Source organism: Gossypium arboreum, chromosome 11 (assembly GCF_025698485.1).
Source record: "Gossypium arboreum isolate Shixiya-1 chromosome 11, ASM2569848v2, whole genome shotgun sequence".
Taxonomy (NCBI): Eukaryota; Viridiplantae; Streptophyta; class Magnoliopsida; order Malvales; family Malvaceae; genus Gossypium; species Gossypium arboreum.
The window spans coordinates 5991363-6002599 of NC_069080.1; the positions used below are offsets into that span (position 1 = coordinate 5991363).

Here is an 11237-nt window from a genome sequence, read left to right on the forward strand (position 1 = left end):
TTTTTGACCCGTCTGACCTAATAAATTATTTTAATTCACTAATTTCACCATTTCACAAATTCTTCTAAATTCTTACTTGACTCATAAATATTAAGTTACTATCTTGTTCAATCTTATTTGTCCGATTTAGTGATCTCAAATCACCATTTTTGACACCACTGAAAATTAGGCCGTTACATTCTACCTCGGATTTGTGGTTTCGCAACCACTGTTCCGTTTAGGCCCTATTTCGGGATGTTACAAAGCTAGATCGAGGAAAGGAAAAAGTTTGGGATTAGTAGATTTTTTGTTTACAAACAAGTATCAAGGTAAGTTCGTGTAACTTGAATTATATTCTTAAATGCTTGAGATTGTATGTTATTGATGTGAATATGATTTGAATGTTCATTGTATGAAAATTTATGAAACATTGATATATTTGATAAAATGGGAAGAAATCCCGGTTGAATGAAAGGAAAATTCGATGGATCTCTGAAAAGGAATTGACGGTAAAAAGGATCTAGCCCGAACGAGTGATCCTATCTTGATATAGCCCTCCCGAAGAATATGTGTAAAATAGATTTAGCTCGGACGTGTAATCCGAATTAGGGTCTGAAATTAGCCTGGACTGGTAATTCAGATCCAAGCTCATTAGAGTAATTGTCGTTGCAGGGGATTTAGCCTGGACTGGTAATCCCGCTGCAAGGTTGAGGTTTGCGGGAGTGTGCTCTTTGAAATGGAAATGTGCGCACATGAATATGAACTGACGGACCTGTAATTGTATACTAAAAGTGTACCTCTGAAAATCCATCAAAATTTCGATAAATTCAACGGGATAAATATGGAAAAATAACAAGGAAATGGAAATTATGATATTGATGAGCTCATCAATCATGGTATATATTATTGGTACATGGAAATTATTGTACTAACTTGAATGTTGAGTTTGTACATATTAGGGTAATAATGCATTGAATGGATATATAAATGTTTATTGTATTGAAAATATTAGGTAAGTATTATTCTTGTTACATGAGCTTACTAAGCACGAAGTGCTTACCCCGTTTCTTTTTTTCCTGTTTTGTAGTGTTAAGAGCTCGGAGGTTGGATTTGGTCGGAGACATATCACACTATCAACCTCAGGATTTCGGTATATAAAGAAACTTTATTTTGGAAATCAATGGCATGTATAAGCTAATAAAGTAAATGTTAACGTGAAATGAATATAAAGTTAGCCATTAGTATGGTTAACAAACCTGGTTTTGGGTATGTGATGACGTTATTTTATAAATATACATGAATTTATCTTGAAAATATGTTGAATTGGATTGGTTGATGTGGATTGTTTTTGGTTTAAAATTTCAGGGAATGTTAGATATCTATAAAGGGGTTATATTGAGTTAAAAAAAATTATTTCCTAAACTCCGGTAATACTTCGTACCCTATTCCGGCAGTGAATACGGGTAGGAGTATTACATTTATTGGTATCAGAGCTACGGTTTAGCCAGTTCTAGGACCGATGTAGCAAATACGGGATTAGCTATACATATCATTTAAATTATTATTGATAGTGTGATATCTCCTGACCATTTAAAATGTGTTTTTCTTATAGTAAATGTCTACCGACCGAGCTCAATCTGAGGAAGCTGGGAGTCATGCTCCGACTTCAATACGAAGAGAAGAAACTAGCAGTAGAAGGTGTAACACCCCCTACCCGTATTCGTCGCCGGAATAGATACGAGGCATTATCGAAAAGTACGAAACACTTACAGATAATTTAAATACATTTTCATAACAATTTGTTTCGATTCATACTATTTCATATTTAAGCTTTATTCACCAAAGGATTTAAGCTTTATTCACCAAAGTATTTGAAATATCATCTTTATGCAAATAGCACACATGAGGTACATAATTTCATAACTATGAATGAACACATTTATCAACCAAGTTTTATACTCATGTCTCATCAACTCGTATTTCCTTATGTCACATAATTCCATGTCATACTTACCAAACATCTTCAAATTAGTGAACATCTTACGGAATTGAGTACTTCGTTTTCTCGATGCCATAGTTCAACTATGGTCTTACACATCTTCACATAATGATGCCATAGCCCAGCTATGGTCTTACACATATTCATATATCGATGCCATAGCCCAGCTATGGTCTTACACGTAATCACATATCACATATTGATGCCATAGCCCAGCTATGATCTTACACGAATCACATATCTCACTGATGCCATATCCCAGATATGGTCTTATACAGTAGCATATATCACACCGATGCCATATCCCAGATATGGTCTTATACGGAAATCACTTGTCACTTGTAGCCGAAGCTATCACTATTCACTGATCAGGTAGCCAAAGCTACCATTTTCATCGATCGTAGCCGAGCTACCACTTTTCATCGATCGTGCAGCGGCTACCACTTTTCACTTGTTATTTGTCATTGATCAGATAAGTGTAGCCGAAGCTATCACTTATCACTTTCACTTGTCCTTGATCAGATAAGTGTAGCCGTAGCCGAAGCTATTACTTATCACTTTCATTTGTCCATGATCAGATAAGTGTAGCCGAAGCTATCACTTATCACTTGTTGCCATGGTCCAACCATGGTCTTTTCCTTCAATTCATCTTGTCACTGAACTGAAATGCTTAATTTGATTATTTATTCAATTTTCATACTTTTACATTATTCACGATTTTATCATCAATACATATGAAATAACACATTATGAAATTCATAAAATTAACAAATGATCACTAAAATTTAGCCATATAAACTCAGAAGTTCTATTTTTGTATTATAACGATAATCATAATTTCATAATAAATATTCCAAATAAATCATTATATTATTTCTAATTCAACACTTATCGATTATAATCGGGCATGTGATCAATTTATACACAAGCCATTCATATATATATATATATATATGTATATTTTTCCTCCCCCTCTTCTCCATCCACATCCTTAGTATAAATAACACACTTGTGAGTAACCTTATCCATAATTTTCACTAATTACTTATGTGAATATTCAAGCTATCCACCCGTGTCATGGTCACTAAATTATTTATATCTGAAGCTACGGAACTCCAAATTGAGGTCCTCTAATTTTCCCTAAAACTAGACTCACATATATTCTTACCATAAAAATTTCCTAATTTTTGGTTGGGCCAATTAATACAGTTTATTCATTGAAATCTCCCTTGTTCTGCTGTCTGATAGTTCCGGCCCTTCTTCACTAAAAATTAATTATCTCCTCGTACAGGATTCGAATGATGTTTCTGTTTCTCTTGAAAATAGACTCATTCAGAATTCTAAACATATAAATTTAAGCCCATAATTGTTTTTATCAAATTTTTGATAATTTTACAAAGTCAGAACAGGGGAACCCGAAATCATTCTGACCTTGTCTCACAAAATTCATCATATCTCATGATTTACAATTCCATTGCTTACATAATTTCTTCTATAAGAAACTAGACTAAATAAGCTTTAATTTCATATTTTATTCATCCTCTAATTATATTTATACAATTCTTGGTGATTTTTCAAAGTTAGACTACTGCTGCTGTCCAAAACAGTTTTAGTGCAAAATGTTGATTTCCATTTTGCCCCAAATTTCACAATTCATAAAATTCAGTCCTTTCTCAATTAACCCCTCAATTAAGATAACTTTCTAAATTAATACTTTTCCTAAACATTATAAGTTATTTCATAACTATTGAAATTCATAATTTCCACATAAAACTCTAACTTCAAACTCTTTTACAATTAGGTCCCAAACATTCACTTTCTATTCAATTCTTTCAAAAAAATCAGCATATAAACAACTTGAAGCTCTAATTCCATGCCAAATCATCATATACTTCCAGCACATATTCATAGCAACTTTCAATTTCTTTCATAGAATCAAAAACTAATGAATTCAACAAGTGGACCTAGTTGTAAATGTCATAAAAACACAAAAATTTCAAGAAATGATTAAGAATTGAACTTACTTGAAGTAAAAATATGAAAAACCAGTTTAAGGGAACTCTTCCACGGCGTTTTTGCTGATGAGAATGCAGAAAAATAAAGAGAAATCTAGATAATTCCACTTTAGTCCTAGCTTTATTAAGTAAATTTTGCAATTTTCCAATTTTGCCCTTAATTCTCCTTATTTTCTTGCTGATTTCATGCTCTTGCCGTCCAGCCCAAATAGATCTTGGGTGTTGAATGGCTAGGTTAGGTGGCTTGTTTGTTTGTACAAGAAATATTTATCAAGTTACTAGGCTACTTAATGTTGTTAGGTAGTGTTAGATGATGTAGTTGGCTATAAATGTATTGTTTTTCTTATTGAAAAATTAAGCATATCAAAGCATATCAAATTGCTTCCTTGCTGCACGTTGGTGAGCAAGTAAATTTTTTCTTGCTTCCTTGTTCTGTGTCTTGTATTTCTTTCTCTACTCTGTTTCCTTTTTTGTTGCTATCAAAAATCCTAACAGGGATGACCAAAGCCAGGTCCTTCACGAATCAAAGTCAAACCCAGTCATGGTTCATGGTGATAAGTCCATTTGTGAGTCTCTCAATATTGTCGAATACATGGACGAGATTTGGCCTTATGCTCCCTCCATTTTTCCTTTTGATCCTCTTGAACATGTCACTGCTCGGTTCTAGGCTGGCTATCTTAAAGACCAGGTATTACACATTTATGATTTATCCATGCAAACTCATTCACTACAGTTAGATGAGTTTTAGGGTCCATGATAACATACCTTTAGAGGCCATGTTTATGATACATACGTTTACCATACCTACTTTCTGTAATCACATACTCGTAAAGAGAGGACAAAGTCATAATTTTTTTTTTGAGGTCGGAATTAAATTATATACTTTTACTATACTAAAAATACAATTTTATCATTTTAATAGTCTATATTTTTTATAATTTTTAGAGAATTAAATTAAAATTGTCACTTTTGGAGGGACTAAAGCACAATTTTATGATTGCTAATTTAAAATTTTATAAACTATAAAGTAACCTAAATGAAAATTTTTCAGAGGTATGAGACCCTGCCAGCCCATTAGATTCGCCGTTGCGTATGAGAATTGTGACAATTTCAATTAATTTTTAATGGCTTTGATGAAAAAATCAACACATATATATATATATATATTAGATACTAGGTTTAATTGAATAACTCAAACTATACCAATTTTTTTAGTTAGGCATTTTTTTTGTTAAATTAAATACTTAAAATTTAATTCTATAATCATTATAGATTTTACCGTTATTTAAAAAAAAACACTTCAACCAATACAAATTCAACGTATGTTATTTTTTATCTATATCATCATTTACATGAAATTATATATATTCAATTAAATTATTTTTATTTTCATTTTCTCTCCACCCTTCATTTTGCTACAGTGAATAAAAAGGGAAAAGAAAGATGAAGATGTGTGTAGAGAGAGAAGATGAAAGGAAGAAGATCATAATGGAGGGGCAAGAGAAAGAGAGGAGATAGAAAATATAATATTAAATAATAATTTAATTATGATTTAATTAATTTTATTTAATATTAAAATTAAAAATTTTAATTATTAAAATACTATGTGTCAATCTTGATTGGCTAAAATTATTTTTAAACAGATATAATGGTAGAGTCCCATAATAATTACGAAATTATAATTTTGTACTTGATTTGATTAAACAATAATTTAAATACCTAACTTAAAAAAGGATATAATTTAAGGGCTGAGTCGAACTTTTAAATTTTTATTATGTTTTCTCAAATAACATATCAACTAATTCAATTTTTATTTATTGTAAGTGAGTTTTGTTGTAACATCTCGAAATAGGGCTTAAATGGAATAGTGGTTGCGAAACCACAAATCTGAGATAGAAAAGTTTATTTCGATTAATTATTTTTATGATTTACCGAGTGATTAGATGCATGTGTTAGAGTATTGATAAGAAATTTTATAGATTGCATGTTTAATTTGCCTATTAGGGCTTATTTGTAGAAGTTCTTTATGACCGATTGAGGGCCTAAACGGAACGATGGTTTTAGAACCACGAATTCGAAGTCAAAAAATTTATTCCGATTAAGTTTTAAGGTTTATTTATTGATTAAAATATTGTATAAAAATATCGTTAAGAAATTTTACTGATAAAGTGCTTAATTGGACTTTTAGGACTAAATTGCAAAAGTTGCAAAATATGTGTTCTAATTCATAAGTAGAAATGGGGTTTTAAAGAGTAGGTCCTTAAATGGAATTAGACCATTATATTTTGTTTGGACAAAAATGGATATGAATAGGACAAAATTTTAAAGAAAGGCCTTAAGGGCATTTTAGTCATTTGGTAATTAAAAGAAATAAAAAGGGAAAATAAAGCCAAAATTGACTCATCTTTTTCATGGAGGCTGAAATTAGCATGAGGGAAGCCATGGCTAGGGTTTTCAAGCTTTCCATGCTCAATAGTAAGTCCGTTCTAGCCCCGTTTTTCAAGTTCTTTATGTTTTTGGAATCCCGATAACTTGATTAAGCTTATTCTAGCAATAATTTAAGCTAGGGTTCATATTTGGAAAAATACCCATAGGTGAAATGTGTTTATTTTGATGTTTTATGGTAGAATATGAAGGTTGAAATTATGTTAAACAACTTTTGCTAAGCGGTTTTAAGCAAAAATGAGTAAAACGGCTTAATCGGTAAAAGTTGTTATTGTTCATAGCTATGTGTTAGAGTGAGAATTTGATGTTGCCATAGAAGGGAAAAATGATCAGCATGTCATAAAACATAAGAATAAGGGATGAAGTTTAATTCCCGAGCCTAGGGGCAAAAGTGTAATATGCAAAAGTTTAGGGGCAAAATTGTAATTTTGCCAAAGTTTGAGTTAAGGACTGTTTTGAATAGTACATTAATTAAATAAGTAAAATATTATGTTTTAGATCCCGGAAAACAATATTTGAACCTAGAATGGGAGAAAAATCGAAAATCGAGAAAGTTGGTAAAATGGCCATTTTAGTATCGAGGTAAGTTCATATGTATAATAAGCATTAATTTATGCATGTTTCAATGTAAAATTAATACATTTACTATGATTGCCGAGGTGTTGAAAGTAAGTATAATTATGATGATTTAAATGTTCAATATTAATTCGGCATGGAAATGAGAAAGTATGTAAGTTTGTATGTAAATAATACATTATCTTTATTATATTTTTATATTTCAGCATATTTTATTGGAAGAATGAAATAAAGTATTAGAAAGTGAGATACTTCCTGTTTGAACCTTCGGAATCAAAAGATACAGATGGAATGTAGCTAGGACACATGTGTAATACGGGATGTATACCATGTGTACAAGAGAGCTATGAGACATTATGAGGTAGCTAGGTTGCATGGGTGATACTATGTGTACACCATGTATACAAGAGAGCTACAAGATAGATGTAGCTAGGTTGCATGTGTGGTTCCAGGTGAAGGACACCATGTAAACAAGAGAGCTACGAGATAAAGTGGCTAGGTCACATGGGTGATACTATGTGTACACCATGTGTACAAGAGAGACAAAATTTTGTGTACAATCGAGCTAGGTCACATGAGTGGTGGTAAGTGAAGGCCACTATGTGTACAAGAGAGCTTCGATTTTAAAGGTGGACTGTATGTGATACCATCGCGTATCTGTTATTATTCCGAAGCGTTCAACTGGGAAATTGACTAAATGAAATTGTGTATGACTTTGTGAAGATAAGTGTAAGTAACTTATGAGTAATATGCTTGATATGTGAATGGAAATTGGAAAGATTGTTATGGGTAAGTGATGAATACAATTGAAGTGTGAAAGATCAAAATTGACAATAAAACCGTTCTGGATAGTTGCAGTGACGAGAATCTAAAAATTTACCAAAAATAGTAGAAATTGAATCAGAGACTGAATGAGATATCAAATTAAAGCTTAATGAGTCTATTTTCATATAATAGAAACAGAACAAGCAAAGAAATTCTATATTCTGAGATATTTAAGTTTCTATGAGACTGGTTCAGAATGATTACGTGATCCCCTTTTCTGACTTTGAAAAATCATTAAAATTTTAAAAAAATAATTATGGGATATAATTTATATTTTTGAAATCCTTAATGAGTCTAGTTTCAAATAAAATAAACAATAACATCATATGAGTTCTGTACGAAGAGAAAATTTATTTGTAGTGAAGAGTGGTCGAGGCGGTTGAGCAAAGTTGAAACAGGGTAACTTCAATGAATAAACTGTACTAATTTGCTAGACCAAAAATTCTGAAAATTTTATGGTAAGAATATACTTGAATCTAGTTTAAATGAAAATTAATGGTTTGTAATTTTGAGTTTTTTAGCTCCAGAAATAAATAATTTAGCTGCTGGTACTCTGCTAGACAGCTTATTTTGAACCTGTTTATAACTGTAATAGTGAAAGTATGTGTGTTTGTGATGGTAATGTTCCGGGAACATATTGTGACTTTGTTTAATGCATGATAATGTATTGTTTATGAATATTTACATATTTACTTACTAAGCTATAATGCTTACTCCCTTCCTTTCCTTTTTTCCTATAGTGTCGCAGATGTTAGCTCGAGTTGGAGGTCGCCGGAGGTTAAATCACACTATCAAACTATTGATCGGTATATAAAGGTTTTAAAGTATTTTTAAGTCTTTGGCATGAATGGGGACTCGTTTAATTATTATTAAGTTGCTAGGAGTTGGCCTAAAATACTGAGCTATGTTATTTGAAGGTCTCTATTGTATAAAGTCATTTAATGTAGATAGTCTTGAATATGTTTGAAAAGTTTAAAATTGATGAAATTTTATGTCTCGATTTTTAAATGATTACAAGTACTCAAGTCTGGTAATACCTCGTACCCTGTTCCGGCGTCGGATACGGGTAAGGGGTATTACATTTGTATATTCTTATTAGTTGAGAAAATTCAATATTTGTCTATTATTTGTTGATTACTATTATTTTAATTTTAATTAATTAATATTATTATAAGTGAGCAACATACCCAAAAATATCTATTAAATTACATTCTAACTAAATAATATTAATCAAGGATTCTCTTATCCAAAGGGGTTTAAATTAAAAAATTTTAGCTGCTAATGTATTAAAGAAAAAACTTGTTTTTAATGAGATTTGTTTGGGGTTAATTGTTGTAGTGGTTTCCTTCCTTGAAAGCTATTGGTATTGCTGAAGGAAAGGATACAAAGAAAGCAGCAATAAGGCAAGTGGAGAAAGGGTTAGTACTGTTGGAGGGGGCATTTGTCAAGTGCAGCAAAGGCAAGGCATTCTTTGGAGAGGATCAAATTGGATACCTTGACATCGCATTTGGGTGCTTTCTATGCTTGCTAAGAGTGGAAGAAAAAGTGAATGGGATCAAGTAATTGCTTAGTGAAACCAAGACCCCTGATTTGCTTAAATGGGCTCACAGATTTTGCTCCAATGCCGTCGTTAAGGATGTCATGCCTACGACAGAAAATCTTATAGAATCCGATGGGATTATTATGGGTAGAATGAAAGGAGTGGCTTCTTCCACTTCCAAATTATGAATTGATTGGCTTTGAATGTGATAACATTCAAAAGTCAAAAGTCATATTTATTGGCCTTTAACTAGGACTTGAATGTAACATTTTCTGAACTCATTTTCTCCCAAACCATACCTCGTTTCTCTCCTTTGTTGTCGGTCGTGCGATCAACCATCATTCCCTCACCCAAGTGATCCCTCCCATGGTCGCTCCCTTTTTGTCTTGTTTTTCTTTTACCAATGGCCTTTTCGATCCATTCCTATTTCGGGAATTGTTTTCTTTGGTCTTTTGTTGTCGAAAGGTGGTGGGTTTGGTCCCCTGGTCTCTTCCCTAGGCTTTTTCTTTTGGATTTTCGGCCAAGCCTCCAATGGTTTGATATATTCATATTCCACCCGCCACCCTCTGTTACGTCAGCCGAGAAATAATGGAGTAGTAGGGTTATCACTCCGGATTTATAGGTTTGGTGGCTAAAGCCACATTTGTCGTTGGTTTGGCATTGATTTCGTTATTTTTTGCTCAGTTCATGGTGGTACTTGTATTTGTTTTTGAGGTCTAATTATAGACTTGTCTCCCAAGTCGAAGGCAGCCATTCTGGCGGTGGCTTCAAGCCCTTGTTGGGTTACGTGCTCTCTCCCCCTTTGGGGGTTTAGGGTTTCCCTTGGATTTTGTTGCCCTACTATTATCTTTTATGTATTTTTTGGGGGCAATTTAAGCTTGTTGTAGCCACTCCTTTTCTTAATGGAAGCTTTGCTTTTATGAACTAGGTTTTTAACAAAGCAAATGTATGCAAAATTTTAAATTACTAGAATTTATTACTTTCACGATTGGGGTTAAAGGTCAACATTCTATATTAAAATATATGTTCTAAAAATAATGACATTTGAAATAATTCAATCATTTTAAGATGAGAAATTCCTAAATAATTGTGGCAATTCAATTAAGGGATAAAGAATTAAATGTACAGTTGTTATAGAGAAGTGAATAAGCTTTAAAAGTGGATGAATAGTAAGTTAGAAAAATGGATTAGTTTTTTTTAAATGGTTTTATTATAAAAAGTACACAATTATCACTATTTTTTTAAATTTTATATATAATATAGATATTTGTAATTTTAATTTGTGTATATTTTATATATAATATAGATATTTTTAATTTTAATTTGTGTATAGTACATTAGTAGTTTATCTTTTTATTCCATAAATACGCTTAAAAAATGTCTCTTTTTTTAAAAAAAAATATAGTAATAAAAGAGTGATTAACAAATCAAAACAAACTAAACTGAAGCTCTTGGAAATCATTTTTGAGCAAGGACCAGCAGCTTGGAATCGGATGCTCAAATCAATGAACAGCTCCATCTTGAACAGACTCAATTTTTGCCATAAAATCAGCCACTATGTTTGCTACTCTCAAAATCTTAGCAAATTGGACTTCCCAATCCCGACAGCAAATTTCCTGGATATTCCCAACAAGGCCTGTTGAGTACTGGTCCGTATGCAAGTCGATTAACATCCGAACCAACAACGACCTTTTTAAGCTAAACACAAACCATCCCATATTGTTAATAATTCAGCTTGTAAAACTGAACCAGCCCCATATATCTGTTATAACCAAGCAGCCAATTACCAGATTCATCTCGCAGAATTCTGCCCGCAACCGCCCAAGCATTAGTCGTCGCAACTGCCCCATCCGCATTA

General features: G+C 32.2%; 1 pseudogene; it reads left to right on the forward strand.

Annotated features, from left to right (window-relative positions):
• Positions 1-4355: 4355 nt before the first annotated feature.
• Positions 4356-9567, forward strand: LOC108471642 (glutathione S-transferase U17-like; annotated as a pseudogene).
• Positions 9568-11237: the final 1670 nt, after the last annotated feature.